Below are 16,584 nucleotides of genomic sequence, written 5' to 3'. Positions count from 1 at the left end.
GATCATAGTAAGCCGGGTATGGCTTATGATATCCAAGAATAGGCATTGTTGCAGCCTGATATTCCCGAATACCCTCCATGATAAGAGCCTTCAGGTCCTGCTGAGGTTGGACACCAGCTAGTGGTGGTTGCACACCTTGTGGTGGCGGTTGTGTGTTGCCTACAGGCGACACTGAGGACGAGGATTGTTGCCCAATCTCACTCTCCTTTTGTCTCATATTAACTTGATGAGATAATTCTGTTGAGAGTCGGGCTACTTCTTCATCCCTCTCAGCCAATAACCTTTGTAGTTCCTGAATCTTCTCTTCATTAGTGATTGTCCCAGTTACTAACACCGGCATATTTTTATCATTGCCAATGGTTAGTGCTTCGAACTTAGTAATGAGATCAGCAGAAACCCCCTCACTGTGTTCAATAAGGGGAGTGTCTTCTAAAGAGTGTTCAGATGTACACCCTTCTTCCTGAACTTTTTGAAAAGAGGGATTCACTGATTCCTGCATGGCACGAGCTCTCGATCGAGTTACAGGGCCCGTGTAGGAGGTAAGCTTAGCAGTTGAGGTGACCCTTGTTGGTCGGTAGCCCTGGAGAAATATCCAGTCACCATGTTCTCTTCGGAATGAGTTAGGGCTTGCTTTGGGAACCCTTACACTATCGCTTCTAGCCTTCTTTGGGAAGGAGAAAGGCGTCCTACACCCTTCATCTAATAAAGGGTGTTCATTGATCTCAGCAGGTACCCCCTGTTGACCTTGGCGGTTGACAGAGATTACGATCGGAGGCCTAATCGGGGTGCCTCCTACTAATTCCCTCATTTCAAGAGGGTTTGGTGAAGGTGAAGTGTTTGTCCCCCTCCTCCCTTTTGTTGCCTTCCTACCTCTCCGAGGTTGAGAAGTCGGTGTTGCCTCAGTTTCCTCCGCAGAGGTAACCATCACTGAGGCGACAGTGGGCAAGAAAATAGGAACAGAACCAATCAAGATACGCTCCCATTCCTGGATCATTACGGGGGAGCCAATCTTCGTTGGCCTCCCTTCTGTCTTGGCAACCTTTGCTGCAGACCTTTTCATTGCCCGGGCTTGCCTCTTTTTAAAGCCCTTTGCTGCCTTGCCTCTCAAGGCCTGTGTAGTCTTAGTGACATTCTTCACACCTTTTCCTCTTCCAGCCTTTTTAGCTGGTGTAGGTGTCTTCACATTCTTTATTGGTTCGGGCACCCTGCATGATTTGGGTGCTCGATCAATAGAGAATGCTGCCAAAAAGCAGTTCTTTTTCCCTCCTTGGGCAGAAGAGGTTGTTGGTAACTTGTGGAAGTAAACTGTGACTTGTGGTGCCATTTTTCCTGAAAATGGTAAACATGATTAGCACCATAAAATTGAAGTTAAATAATAGTCATCATAGTTGGAGATGAAAAGGAGAATGGGTCCCACCGGGCGTGCCAAAAATTATGTTAAGCAAAAATTTCACATTTAGAATATTAAAAATAAATGCAAAACACAATTTCACCTATGCCGAATTTATAGCATAAGAGTTTATTAATTTAAGTTCGACCCATCCAAGATTATAAGAATAATCTCTTAATTACAATCCTTTTATTTAAAGGAAATACCCTTTGATTCCAATTACAATGACATGAATAAATTTGGGAAATTTGGGGTAAATTTGGAATTGCAGCTGAACTCAGTCAATTTAATTAACCGAGCTGCCTACATACCTTCTTTGTGAAGGATCAAGCCACTTGTAGTTCAGAATACGGTATTTTAAAATTTGGATATAAGGATTCCAGTAGATGACCACTTTCAGGAATCCTTTGCTATCTAAAAATTTGGAAAAATTCATAAGTGTATGACCTTGTATGGAATTTTAAGAGGTTGTGTTTTTATACCATTTTTGCGGTATCAGCGACTGCACTTAGTCTTAGCAACTAAGTTGCCTACGTATCCTTTTATAGGAATCAAGTCAAACGTAGTTCCGAATTTTAATTTTTTATGAGGTGAATGACCTCTCTTTTGGAATGCCATTTAATTTGCTATGGCTTTGAATTTTAGTGCACTTTTTAATTTTTAGGTAAAATTACCATTTTTGAGATTTTTATGAGGTTAAGACCTCTTTGAAATTTGGTGAGGTGAATGACCTCTTTAATATTCCAAGATTAATTTTAGTGAGCTCATTTGGAATTTTGTGCCATTTTGTATGGCTTTAGAATTTTACCACTTTTTGTGATAAATTAACTTATGGGATCTTTTATTATCTTTTATGAATAAAAAGATACTTTAATTATTAATTCCAAAATTTGGGGAATAATAATTATTTATCCCATATTAAATTAGATAATATCTCATAGTTGAAATTCAATTAAGTTATATGAATTGAATTTGGAGAATATCTATTTTTTTTGAATTTTAGTTAAGGAATATATCATATGAATATTCTAATTATATCTATTTATTGTTGGGCTTGAAAAAAAAAAGATATTGAAGAATAAACTCATATAAATAGGGAAATTTACATGGTTTACTAACTTTTCCCATTTTATTTCAAAAATACTGCTACACGCGTATTTTTACTTTTATACTGTGTATGAATTTATTGTTTTATACGGAGTATACTATCATTGGTACTAATTTTATTAATACTTTGTGGCTTACACGTGTCTTCACCGAATTTTGCCACTTCATTTTTTGAATTTTTTTCCTTCAAAAAAAGCTTTGATGTAACGTGGGTGTCACTATTTGACAGTGTGCTTTCTTTTGGGGTTTTGATTTATTTTAAAATTATTTATAAATATTTCAAAAAAGCTTTGATTTGACATGGTGTCACTATTTGTGACAATGTCCTTTTTTGGGGCTTTTAATTTATTTTAAAATTATTTTCAATATTTTTTAAATGTTAAATAATCATTACTAAAATCCATTTTTTCATCTTCTTTTTCTAATATCCATGTTTCCTATTCATCTTCTTCTAATATCCATTTTTCAAGTGTTTATACAGTTTTGTGGGTGATTTATTTTTTATTTCAATTTTTTTTTCAGTTATTCCATATTCATAATATTTCCCTCTTCATTCCCCCTCCCCCTCCCCCCACCCCCATTTTCATTCTTATTCTTCTATAAATATTATTTTCCCTTATTCACAATGATTGTTACCCAATCATCATTATCCTATGTTGCTAAAAAGCCCCCAAAAATATAAATTTCGAACAACAATGGGTAAGAAGAATTTGAAAGATAATCATCCTAACCTTACTTCTTTAGTTGCTGCTAAAAGGAAACTAGGTGCTGGAACTTCGAAGAACACTCGAGCAAAACGCCCCTCGACCTGTGGTGGAGAACTCCGATTCTGATTTTGAGTTGGAGCCAGAGTTTGTAAAGTCTCCCAAATTTGATAAGGTATTTTCGTATTGATTTTGTGTTGTTTTAGGGTTTTTTTTAGTTTTGTCATATTGTTAATTTCTCTGTATTTTTTTTTCATTTTGCATGTTCCTTTTGTTGTTTCATTTATTTTATGTTTTTCTGTTTTGTTTGATGGTGTGTATTGTTGTTATTTTGGTTTTGTTTTGTTAAATTTTAGGGAAAGCGTAAATCCCCAGTAAAGATTATGCAATCAAGAAAAGGGTTGTAGAGGTGTGTGATTTCATTATTTTTGTTCTATTTTTTTTATGCTTATTTTGTTATTCTTTAATTTTTTGGTGTTGTTGTAGTGTTTTTTTAGTAGTGTTTTCTTTTGTTTTTTTAGGATTGGGAATCTAAGAACACCCGATCAAAATACTACCATTCTAGAGTAGTAACTTCTGGTTATAACCAATATCCTTATCCATGTGAAGCAAAAGTCCAAACTACAACTTCATGTAATCGTGGCTCTCACTGGAGAGTTTGTCATGTTGTATAAAATGTTGATGGAACGTCCTGCTAATTGGTTACACATGTCAAAAATGCAATGAAGATAGAGACTACTTTACTTCTAGGTGGTCCTTGATAATATATATATATTATGTATATAAAGAATCTAAATGAATGTTGACTATCATCTTGTACACGTGTAAGATCATCCGCCTACGTGGCACCGAAAGGCTTATCTAAAGGACACCTATCTCATTTTGTTTTAAAATGTAGTTGAAGTTTCTTATATTGTTATTGCTCAAATAGATGTTTACAATTATACAACTTTTATACATATCAAGGGTTCAGAAACTTTGATTGAAGTAATATTGGCTATATTCCTTCCTCCAGTGGGTGTTTTCCTCCGTTTTGGTTGTGCGTAGTAGCTGAGGAAATTCTTCAGAGTTTCGTTGTCCTTGTATGCTTGACTTTTTTCTACTTCTAGGTGATGTTTGTCTGTTATTAGCTTCGCGTTGTTGATGTCGATTTCTGGATCTTGTTTTTTATTGTTGTTTTCAAGTTTTTCTACCATTTTTTCAGTAACCAGCTTCGCATAGTCAACTATGTCGTTTTCAAATTCTCTTATTTTTGACTCTTCTCCTTCTTCTAATTGGTGTTTCAATGTGTATGATTCTGTTGTTGCTGTGTTGTTTTCAAGTATTGTTGTGTTGTTTTCGAGCATTGCCACATTTTCTTGAAATAATTATGTTCTTTTTCCATTGTCCATTGCTCTTTATGAGAACTTGTATAGATTCCATGTCCTGACATTTTTCACAATATTTCGTTTACTTGTCCTTTTTTTCATATTAAAACAACAGTAAAATAACACTACAAAACAATGCACACGAATCGTTTTCTGGTGTTCTTTTTTTATTATTGTCCATTGCTCTTTATGAGTACTGGTAGATGTTCCATTACATGTCATTGTTCCAAATATTACATTTACGTGTCTTTTTTCATATTAAAACAACAGTAAAACAACCATACAAAATAATGTACACTTTTTATTATTAGTGTTTTTATCTATTATTTCTCTGATCCATATAATTAGCAATGATTCTGTATTAATAACGCCAAAACAATATTAGAACAACCCTAATTTTTTGAATGAACAATTGTAGTAGTTTCTCAAGTATAGTTAGCAATCATTTTGTGTTAGAAACGCTAAATCAACATTTAAACAACATCACATTATTTTTTTCGTTTTTTAAACTTAAGATCTAAATCTGGGTTTGTTTTTTTGTAGTTTTTTAAGAATTAAATTAATTTGGGTTTTGTTGTGTTTACCTCTATTTTTTGGAAAAAAAAATCTTCTGTAAATCTTGTTGTTCGTTCTTCGATTGTTCTTAGATTTAGCAGGGGTTACTCTTCGTCGGATTTAATGGTTTTTCCTGGTTATCTCCGATTTCGGCCCGTCCCCAACAAGGAAGGAGGTCCCGTTTTTTGTGTTTTTTTACTGTTTACAGTATAAAAGTAAAGTTATTGGGCTTGGGCAGTATAAAAGAAAAGAAAATGGGCTTGGACAGTAAAAAAGTTATATTAGCCGTGTCCCAGTATATTTGAAAACTTTTGATCAAAAAGCAGTATTTATGTAAATTTTCCTATAAATATCAACTCCTCTTTGCCTGTGACAAATTACGTGTCATTGGGCTATCTCATTCAAATATCACTAAGTAATATATAGATATAAATATTTATATTTATATATATTGCTTATCTCTTTTTTTAGTTTTCTATATTACACTTTCAAAGATTTTCGGCATCTGACGTAAGGTAATAAACTTTCTGCTCTCTATTAGTTTTTTACACACTGCCATAAACAAGTATGCATAACATGTATACGTATAGATAACGATCCACTTGAAGTATCATATATAATATATATATTATATATAATATATATAACTTTCATCGTGATCGGCATTGCACATATATATTTCATATATAGGCCAGTGATTAGTTTCGAATAAGCCCGCACAGCTTTTTTTATTTCATTTATCCTGACCGTATATATAATTTTTCTTCTTTTATATATGTTATTTTGATGTACATATACACATTACTTTTTTTTTGGTTTGTTCTTTAGTAGAGAGGCTTCGCATCATTGCTTCGACAAAGAGTGGACTCATCGACTCAGTGTATTTCTTTTTGGAGGTATGTTAATCAATTGATCTTTTTATCATCTTTTGTAAATTTTAGAATTTTACCACTTTATTTTGTGATAAAATTCAGTTTTGCAATCTTTTATTATTTTTAGAAATAAAAAGATAATTTAACTGATATTTAATTATTTATTCCAAAATTTAAGGAATAATAATTTATCTTTTATCAGATACTATCTCAAATTTAAATTTAAATTGGTCAATTTAAGATAATATCTTATTTTATAATTCAATTCTTACTTAACATTGAATTATACAATTGAAACATAATATATATAGTACACGCGGTTTAATTTTCTGTACTGGTGGACAGGTATATACATATTATATATATATATAAAATATTAGTTTACAGTGTGTCCCCTCTCAATCTGCAGTACCACGATTAGGTAAGTATTTACCCATTTATTTTTCTTTTTTTTTTTTTGTTTTCTGTCAAGCATGTACATATATATATATATACTAGCAAAAAGCTACGTGCAAGGCACGTATACTAAATTTTATGCTAGTTTTTTTCTATGTTAGTTGAAAGTGATACAATTAAAAATTAAAGAAAAAATATTATTAGTTATTAGGTGAGATTATTATTATGTGTATCTAAATATTATAGCTTATAATGTTGTCAATTAAAAGTGAATACCGAATGCAATATATTAATGTTTAAGAAAGCTTGATGATTTAAATATGTTCTTAAGTTAATCCAAAAATAAATTAAAAATTGATATTCCAATACTTAAAGAAACATTACTTACATGGGTGTAAGATAAAAAGAAAATTAAAAATCAATCTCTAAATTATTGATAATTGAAGATAGCATATGTCTAAAAATTGTAGATAAGAAAACTAATGATAGTCATTGGTAGATTTCAATCTTCGTTTGCTTCGATAGAGACAATAGTGTAATTTTTGTATTTTGCACTTTTCATTCTAGCCGGGTCCGCATATATCTGAATTGTCTATTTTTTTCGTTGATAAATTGAATATGGTAGTGTCGACAAAGCGGCGGTGTTCCTGCAAACCGTGATGTATTTTCATTTAAAATGATTAGACATGGTGTGCATAGCTTATTTAATTAAAAAAATCAACTTATGAAAGGCATGTAAAACTATTTTATCTTTTTAAAATTACACCTTTGCAGTATATTTCATTAGTTGGGCAACAGTACACGAAAATATTTTTTCCACAATATCTGCGAACATGACAGCAGATAGGCTCTTTGTATTGTCATCAAGTTCAACATATGTTATAGCACTGTAAAATGCATAATAAGATTGTTAGTATCTTTTTTTTTTATTATTATTTTAACTCAATTTCAAGAACATCATATATTTTTTGTAATGTACCGTGGTGTAGGAAATCCTTCCTGGCCGCATGTTGGCTTGTCACATATAATTTTTTCATTGAGATTGTATAAATCTATTTTTTTTATGACATGCATCACATGACATGTAATAAAAACTCTGGACAATATCAATTATTTTTATTGTCGCCTCAATCTAAAAATATTTTTTCTACATCCAAATCAAATGGTGTTAATAATAGTAAGATATTGAAACAAAAGTTTTATAAAGTAAGTATTGTAGTAGTCTTTACCTCATTCAGTTGCAGATTTTTCGTCAACTCTGAAATTTGGATGTTAGTCACTATTTCGCTAATATATTTAATTGTGCTTCTAATTTATGAGCACGTGATCAAAAATAGTGCTGTAATGTACTCTCTGATTTGTTTTTTTTTTTTTTTTTTGCATCTAATGCCTCACGTTTAATTACGATAAGTTTTGGTGGGTTTAAGTAAATATTTTTCTTTTTCTGGTTTGCATTAATAGCTAGAACATGGAGAAATTAATAAGATTGGCATTCCTTTTTGTCGCAGCATGTACAAAGCAGCATAATTATTATAATGCTTTAAGTTGCTTTTATTTTTATTTAACAGAAGACGAAATTATCAATTTTATGGCTTCTTAATTATACTTTATGTGCTAAAATATAACTTTTTCTTTTAATGAGTATTTTTATAGGAAAATGGTAATTCTAGAAGAGAAGAAGAAGAGAAAAATCGTAGATGTACAACAGCAAAAACCCAATCGTATTTTTTTTTGGATTTAATGGGATTTATTTTATTTATTTTATTATATATAAATGAAAAGTGACCCATGAATTTCTCATAAACTATTTTATTTTTAATGATAATCATTTTATTTTTAATATAAATAAAAAGTCACCCATGAATTTGATGGAAATTATTTTACCAGGATCTTAGATCTACTCACAAGTATGTTTATTAACATCCTAAATAAGAACTTTCTAAAACGATAAATTAAACACATATAAAGTTTAGGAAACCTTACATTGGATGCAGCGGAATAATATGACTCCTTCCGTTCAGATATCTAGCCCTTGATTCCTTTCTGTAGCAGAGCATTATCAATATCTGAACCTGGATCTCTTTCTCTGAATCCTTGATGCTGAATCTCCTTTGCTGACGATCTTTCTTCACGATCTTCCTCACTATGATTGAGGTATCACTTGATGTGTGTGGGCACTACTCTAATCGCTAAGGATTTCGAAATATTGAAGAAGAAGAGAGGGAGTGGTCAGCCAGATAGGGAGAGAGAAGGGTCAGTTTTTCTGATTCAGAAAGTGTCAGGAAAAAGTCTTATTTTTCTGAAGCCTTCACTATCTATTTATAGCATTCCACTAGGGTTAGGTTTGAATTATATGGCATTAAAATAATGAAAAAATCAACTTAAAATACCTACAATAGGTGGCCGGCCATACACTTAGTGGATTGGGCCTTGCTTTTTGCAATTTTGCAATTTTAACACCTTTTGTATCTGATTTTCTCAAAAATGCCAATTTCCTAATTCAACCATTTAAATGTCAATTCTAACTATTTAATAACTATAAATAATTATTAAATAATATTTTCATTTATCATATTTATTAATTGAACCATACAAAGTATCATAATTAACAAATATGCCCCTATAAACTCTTTCTTTACAATTTCGCCCTTACTTAGTGAAAAATTCACAAATAGACATAGTCTAATTTGAGAATTATAATTGATTAATCAAAACCAATTACATGAGTCTTACAAGCAATATTATCTCAACTAGTGGGGGGACCATGGGTCTATATAACCGAGCTTCCAATAAGTAGATCAAGAATTTAGCACAAAATTCACTAACTTATTAATTCTTCGTTGAATCCACGCATAGAACTTAGAATTGCACTCTCAGTATATAGAATGCTCTATATGTTCCACCATATAGACACATCATTAGTTATCCATTGTTATAATCCTAAATTGATCAATTATCCTCTATATGAATGATCTACACAGTAAAGGGATTAAATTACCGTAACACCCTACTATGTATTTTATCCTTAAAACACTTGACCCCGTATAAATGATATTTCAACTTATGTGAAATGAGATCTCCACCATTTATTTTCGTTTGGTCAAGCTCGAAGGAGATCATCCTTTGCTTACTATTCGCCAGATAGAAGCTATAGATTCCATGTTTATGCTAGCGCTCCCACTCAATTGCACTACCGTGTTCCCAAAATGTACGTATCACCCTGACCTAAAAGTAGGCTTAACTAACAAATCAAAGAACACGAATAGCCTTTCAAGATTGAGCCTAATCATAACAGGATTAAGAACATTTGATCTAGGATCAACTAGGCGATATTGACTTGAATAGATTTTACGGTAAGTTTAATTAAATCTAAGTCAAAGTTCAATATCGGTCCCTTCCGATGCATACTCCATGCATCCAACCTGAGCTTTACTTTAACCAATGTTCTTGAAAGAACATAGTATTTCTCCAAATACAAGTAAACTCTTGTTGTAGATTATCATATCAGTAAAACCCTGTGTCTGATAAATCTAGGAAACTTTATTCACATAGTCATGTTTACTTTCCAATGTGTTGACGGCACAATAAACAGGATTAAGTATGTGAAAAGGGTTTCAGATGAATTTATACATTATGTACATATAATCATGAAATACATCATGTGAACCATGCAACATTAAATGTTATTTCTGATCTATATTCATAAGTAAATCTGATTATATAGAAATGGGTTTTATTTAGGGCATAAAACCCAACAAACTCCCACTTGCACTAATATAAAACAAAAAGTGCGTTTCAAATAATCTCAACACCTTGATATACAAATCAAGTGTAGTAGTAGTAAACTCCTCGTAATAGGATCTGAAAGGTTGAATTAACCACAATCTTTTCTCCACTATTACTCTTCCTTTAATCACAAAATCATTGATAATGTGAAATTCCTCTCTATATGTCTACTCTCTTGGGATACTGGATTCTATATCTTTGGCAACTACTTTTGGTTAATCAGGAAATTAACACTAGTAGTTTAAGGCAATTTGGAATGATGCCAAAAATGTATAGAACTTTCCTTAGACTGAATAAGTACCTTTCCTGCAACCTTAACATTCAATCCCTCTCTGGTAGACCTAGAGACTTCAGATAGGTTTTTACACTTCTCCAAAATCACTATTCCACCCCCAGAGTAACCACCATCTTAGCAGAAAGATTTACTAGCACAAAGGCAAATTTCGAAATCTTATATGGTGTAGTCTAAGAGTTTTAAACACACTCTTATAGACTAACATATAGTTCCTCTTCTTAATCTTAAGATTTACTTGATTGTCTTCCAATGTTCTTCTCCTGGATTAATCTGATACCTACTCATTACTCCCACTCAACAAGCGGTGTCCGGTCTAAGGCATACAAAAGCATATCTAAGACCTCTCAATCGTTGATATAAGAAATTCTTTCATGGCTTTATCTTTTCTGGAATAGTTAAGACTTTTCCTTAGATAAATAAAATCTATACCTAAGAAGTTGTGAAGCTTCTATAGATTGCCATTAGAAAGAAAATGCTTCAGCATCTTACTAAAGTATGTTGCTTGCATTAGAGTAAGTAATTACCAGGTATACCACAAGCCATAGGTTTAGATAAACTCAAACCTATAATACTAGGAACAGGAAGTTTGTTAAGTCCATAGAATAGACTTATTAACTAAAATTTCCTTTTATGTCCTTGTAATAGAAAACTTTAGGTTATTCCATGTGAATGGATTAAACCATAGTTCTATTGGCTTTCTTCTTAGTTTCTTATCTTGACAATCCATTACTTGTTTAAACTCACAATGGATTTTAATCACTAGTGTCTCCCAAGTCATAAGAAGGTGAGTTCCTAGGAACTCTCCCACTACGACAAGGCACCGTGAATTATGTCTAAGAAAACTAAATGGTATTGATCTCTTCGGTTGTGACAAGACAACAGAGGCAGTGGGATCATCATATGTCATATAAGATGATAGAACACTTTTGGAATCAACAAAAATATCTCCTTTATTTACTACTTGTTTTTCAGACTTAGTCATTTTCTTAGAAAAGTAGTATTTGTTTGAACAAACACTTTCTTATCTATTGACAATGGGATGGTCCACCCCTAATCACTTAGAATAGCTAACAAAACATGGTTAACAGTTCTAGCTTTTCTTAAGATTTTGATTAGGTCATCCATGAATCTAGCAATGATTTACATTAAGTACCCAATCAGTACATCATTCTGAAATTGTATTACCATAGAAGGATTTAGGCAACGACTAGTAACTAATCATCAATATGCAACTCGAAATTTCTGGGGAGGTAAGTTTGGATATAATTCAAAAATCAATTTAATGATCTTTGAACTGCATATCTACTAACTATTTCTCCACCCCTATCAGTTCTCAAGATCTTTAACCACTTACCTTAATGGTTTTAACCATTGCTAGAAATTAATGAAATTTTTCAAACATTTCAAATTTCTTTGCTAAAAGGTATAATCTAGAGTTATCGTTTTAAGAATACAACGAAAAACTCATATCCACCCTTGAATGTACATCCATCTGCGAATGAGATGAACTACTTTCAGTGGATATAGGCATATTAACTCTTTGCAGAGATTGATCTTGTCAAATCCAATATGAACAAGATACAAATGCCATAGATTAAAAAAAATGGTAGTGTCTATTGATGACAAGGCTTTAGTTACATCAAAGAGTTCTTAGAATACTGCAAGTGGATACTGGTCACAGAATAACTAACTCATATTCCATACAATTTTAATCCATTAATAGAAGATGGATATTAAACACTTGAGAAAGTGTAACTGTATTGTATTCTGGAATTAGAAATATAAGAAAATTTCTATTTGGAATTTAAAATTAAAGTCAAAGACTTAAATTCAACCAAATATAATGAGTAATTCTTTCTTGGACCACCACTACTAATACAAACTCTAAGTCAGATTTGCCCATATAAGTAGGAGATTTCTAAGATTGAGGATTTATATCAATTGGGAATAGAATTTCGGGATTATAATCATATGCGTCATTTAATTTCTTAAGAGAAAATATAATGACATGAAATGATTTATAGACCATTCATCCAATGATATATTATTGAGCTAATTCGAAATGAATAAGCTAAGAGGAATTAGGATAATTTCGTTTATAAATAAGAATCCAACGATGCTTCGATTAGCGAAAGACAAAGTAATCTTATTTATGTAATCTTCTTGTTTCATATTGTAAAAATACTAGTCTAAGGTGTCATCAATTGATGAACAGCTAGATGTTGCATATACAATATTTATCTTTCGAGATCTTACACTATTATGTATGTCTAATGGTGAAAATCCATTAGGGATTTATCTCATTAGAAAAACAAACATGTTAGACCAACAATGAAGATTCGAAATTAAACTACAACTTAATAACAGAAAATAACATGGTTCAATATAAATTCATACACAATTCAGAAATTATAAACATATAGCAAGTAGGAATGACTAGTGAAAATACTAAAACATACAATCCTAAATAATTTCCAAGGTTTTCAACAAACTGATACAGTGTCCCGGTAGGCGAGAGTCAAAGCATCATTTATTGAATAGAGTTGTCAGCTCATCTAAAATAGAAACCATTCTAGCAACCTTTTATTCGATCAAAATAAGAATCCAACGTTGTCTCGGTAGGTGAGAGTCAAGGTTATTCTCATTTTATGAGCTTCCACCATTGTTTCATGTTTTATGAGTTTATCTCTAAGTAGTCACCGTAGGGGAGAGTCTAAATAGAGACGAAAACTCACAAAACACTTATCAAATGAAATCTTACGGTGTTAAATGCGTTCAACGAATAACCATCCATAGGGGGGCGAAGTCTAGCGTCTCGAGGTTATATTGAAAACATTTAACTTTTGTAAGACCAACAAAGGAGATCGAATATCTTAATAATAATCAAGCTCATTATTTAAAGTGAGTTGTATTTTCTTTAGTTCTCTTTATTTAATCTATTTATTTTAAATATATATTTATTTAAAATTTCCAATTTAGAATGAAAAATTCTAAATATAAATTTTAATTTAATATTTTTAAATTTTACTTAGATGGATATGAAAATAACATGAATTATTTCCATCTTAGTAATAATTTCCAATAAATATTTAGAAAAATATTCAATTTAAGTTGTTACAAAATTAATTTAAATTAATTTACAACTCAAATTTAATTTTCTATAAATATATATTGCATTTCGAAAAATTAAAGTATATAAGAATACAATTTTCGAAAAATGCATGTTAAAATAAAAAATAAATCCTGGAAAAATTATTCTAATTTAATGTTGGCCCAAAATTAATTAATAAAATTAATTTACAACAAAAAATATAATTTTCCTATTTAATTAAATATATAAGAAAAATTTCAAATATTTAAGTATGATGATAAAAATCAACTTAAATATTAATTTTCTATTTAATTAAATACACTAGAAAAATACTTCAAGCAAAAATATCATCTATCTAGATTTTCCTTTGACTAATTAATTCAATTTCTAATAATATACTTTAATTCAATTTATTTTAAATTAATCAATAAATGAAAAAATCATTGATTTAAGTTGATCCAAGAATTAATTAAAATAAATAATTAATTTACAACTTAATCTATTTCAAGATAAAATTCGAAATTCTAGCATTTAAGAAATGCAATTTCGAAAATTGATTAATAAAATAAAGAAAAAATATATTTTGAAAATTATTTAAATTTAGTTGAAAAAATAAATTTCAACTAAAAATAATTTTCTATTTAATTAAATGTCATGAAAAAGAAATATTTAAGTATGATGATAAAAATCAACTTAGATATTTAATTTTCAAATTAATTAAATGTATTAAATTCAAGAAATAAATAATTAAGTGTAGAGAAGGCTTAATTATTAATTTCTAGTTTAATACTAGGAAAAATATATAAAATAAATTGTACCAAAATTAATTATATATAAATAATTAATTTCACAATGTATAATATTTTCCTATTTAATATTAGAAATAATAAGTAGTCTAGAAATAACTATCTAGAAAATATCTTATTTAACTAAGTATCTTTTCACAAAATTTGAAAAAATATCTAATTTAAGTTGTATTAGAAAAAATCTAGAACTTAAATATTTTTCAAATTTAAATTTAATTAAATATCAAAAATTAAGTTGTAACCACTTAATTTAAAAATATTCCATTTTAAGTTAATATTCGAAAAGATTTAACTTAAAAAATATCTAAAGAATCTTAATAACCAATGCCTAAAATTCCTCAACTTAATTTTGAAATTTGAAATTCAAAAGATATTCAGATTTAAGTTGGTTAGTTGTAGATAACTAAATATCAACTTAAATAAGAATATTTAATGAAAAATTTAAATTAAGTTCCAGAAAGAATCTAGATGGTTATAATTCTATATTTAATTAAATACAAGAAAATACATATAGTTTAGCTTAGAATAAAGAATTCTTTAAACTATAATTTTCTTAAATTAATTTCAAAATAAATAAAATTAATTATGTTGCTAATCAATTTTATTAGGTTAAACTAGTGTAATTAACCTAGTACAGTTGTTCAAATCAGGCAAATGGGCCTTCACAATTGGGGTGGTTCATGTGAGGGGGTGCTGGGTTCAGTATGTCGTACCCACTTCTATGGCTCCCAACTCTCACATAAGGCCCAAAAGAGAGGAATTTAACCTTAATAAGAACAACTGTTATTAATTGAATAAGCCCAATAACTAAATGGGCCTAAATAAATTCTATCAAGAACTATGATAATTTATTTTAGCAACAACAACCTATATGTATCTATAATCAAATTAAACACATAGGCTCACACAGGCACACTTTGGATGGGTCCTATCATGTTGCTAGGTCATACACAGATAAAGAAGATTGTAAATATACCTGTTACAAATTATTAACTTGACCAAGGGAGCCATCAGATCATTAGATCTGGCAAAAAGTAACCATGGCTATTTGCAATCAAGTAATAATAGGTTTTGAAAACTTACAAACAAGCTAAAACACATACTCCTGCAACAAGGTTAGCTGGATAGTTGGATGTAGGATTTATTTAATTTTAAATTAAATAATTAATTTCGAAATAATTAATTAATTAAAAAAAAATCGAAATTTTTTTTTAAAAAAAATTGAATCATTCAAAATTTTAAAAAAAAAATTAATTTAAAATTAAACCTACAATTTTGAAAATTTAGGTTTCAACCAACCTAAATATCATTTCAAAATTTGCTAACTACTTTTAAAATTTAAATGTTATTTTATAAATAAAAATTAAATAAAATTAGAAAAGATAACTTAAATATCTTTTTCAAATTTTAAATTTAATTTAAATAAATAAAATAACAAAATTTAAAAGTTAGCAAAATATCTTACATCTATTTAAAATTACATGATTATAATTATCTTATTTTAAATTTAAATAAGGTCAAAATATTTAAAAAAGATTTAATTTGAAAAATATATATAAAATCTGACCTTAAATTTAAAATTAAGATAAGATATAATCAAATTTAAAAATAAGATAGATTTTTAAGCAAGAAGATAGATACTAATTCTATTCAAATTCAAATTACACTAATATCTTGAATTAAATTTAAAAAATATTAAATTAATTCAAAAAGATAATTAGAATTGAATTAGGAATAGTAATAGTATAAATACAAAACTATACCAAAAATCGGAAGTTAGTTCTATGAAAAAGCATGAAAAATCGAAGAAAAACAAAAAAAAAATGTGAACTGTACGGACAGTTTCGCGATCGCAGGAAAATTTCAGCACAACCCCAATTTTTTTCAAATCTTCGAAAATTCATAACTAATTCAAATAAAATCGAAATTAAGTTCTGTACAAGGCTAACTTGCTTAATTTTTCCCATACTATCCAATAAAAATAATTCCAGAAACAAAATCGCAATTATTTTTCACGAAAATTTACAAACATCAATCAGTCATCAAATAACACTCAATACAACATGATAACATCCAAAGAACATACAAACAATCGTTTTAAAGTCCAAATTTCTTGCAAGTAAATCAATTACCATGGCTCTGAGACCAGTTGATGGAAATTATTTTACCAGGATCTTAGATCTACTCACAAGTATGTTTATTAACATCCTAAATA

This window comes from Cannabis sativa, chromosome 5, assembly GCF_029168945.1.
Source record: "Cannabis sativa cultivar Pink pepper isolate KNU-18-1 chromosome 5, ASM2916894v1, whole genome shotgun sequence".
Classification (NCBI taxonomy): domain Eukaryota; kingdom Viridiplantae; phylum Streptophyta; class Magnoliopsida; order Rosales; family Cannabaceae; genus Cannabis; species Cannabis sativa.
Note: the sequence above shows the minus strand (reverse complement) of the source record.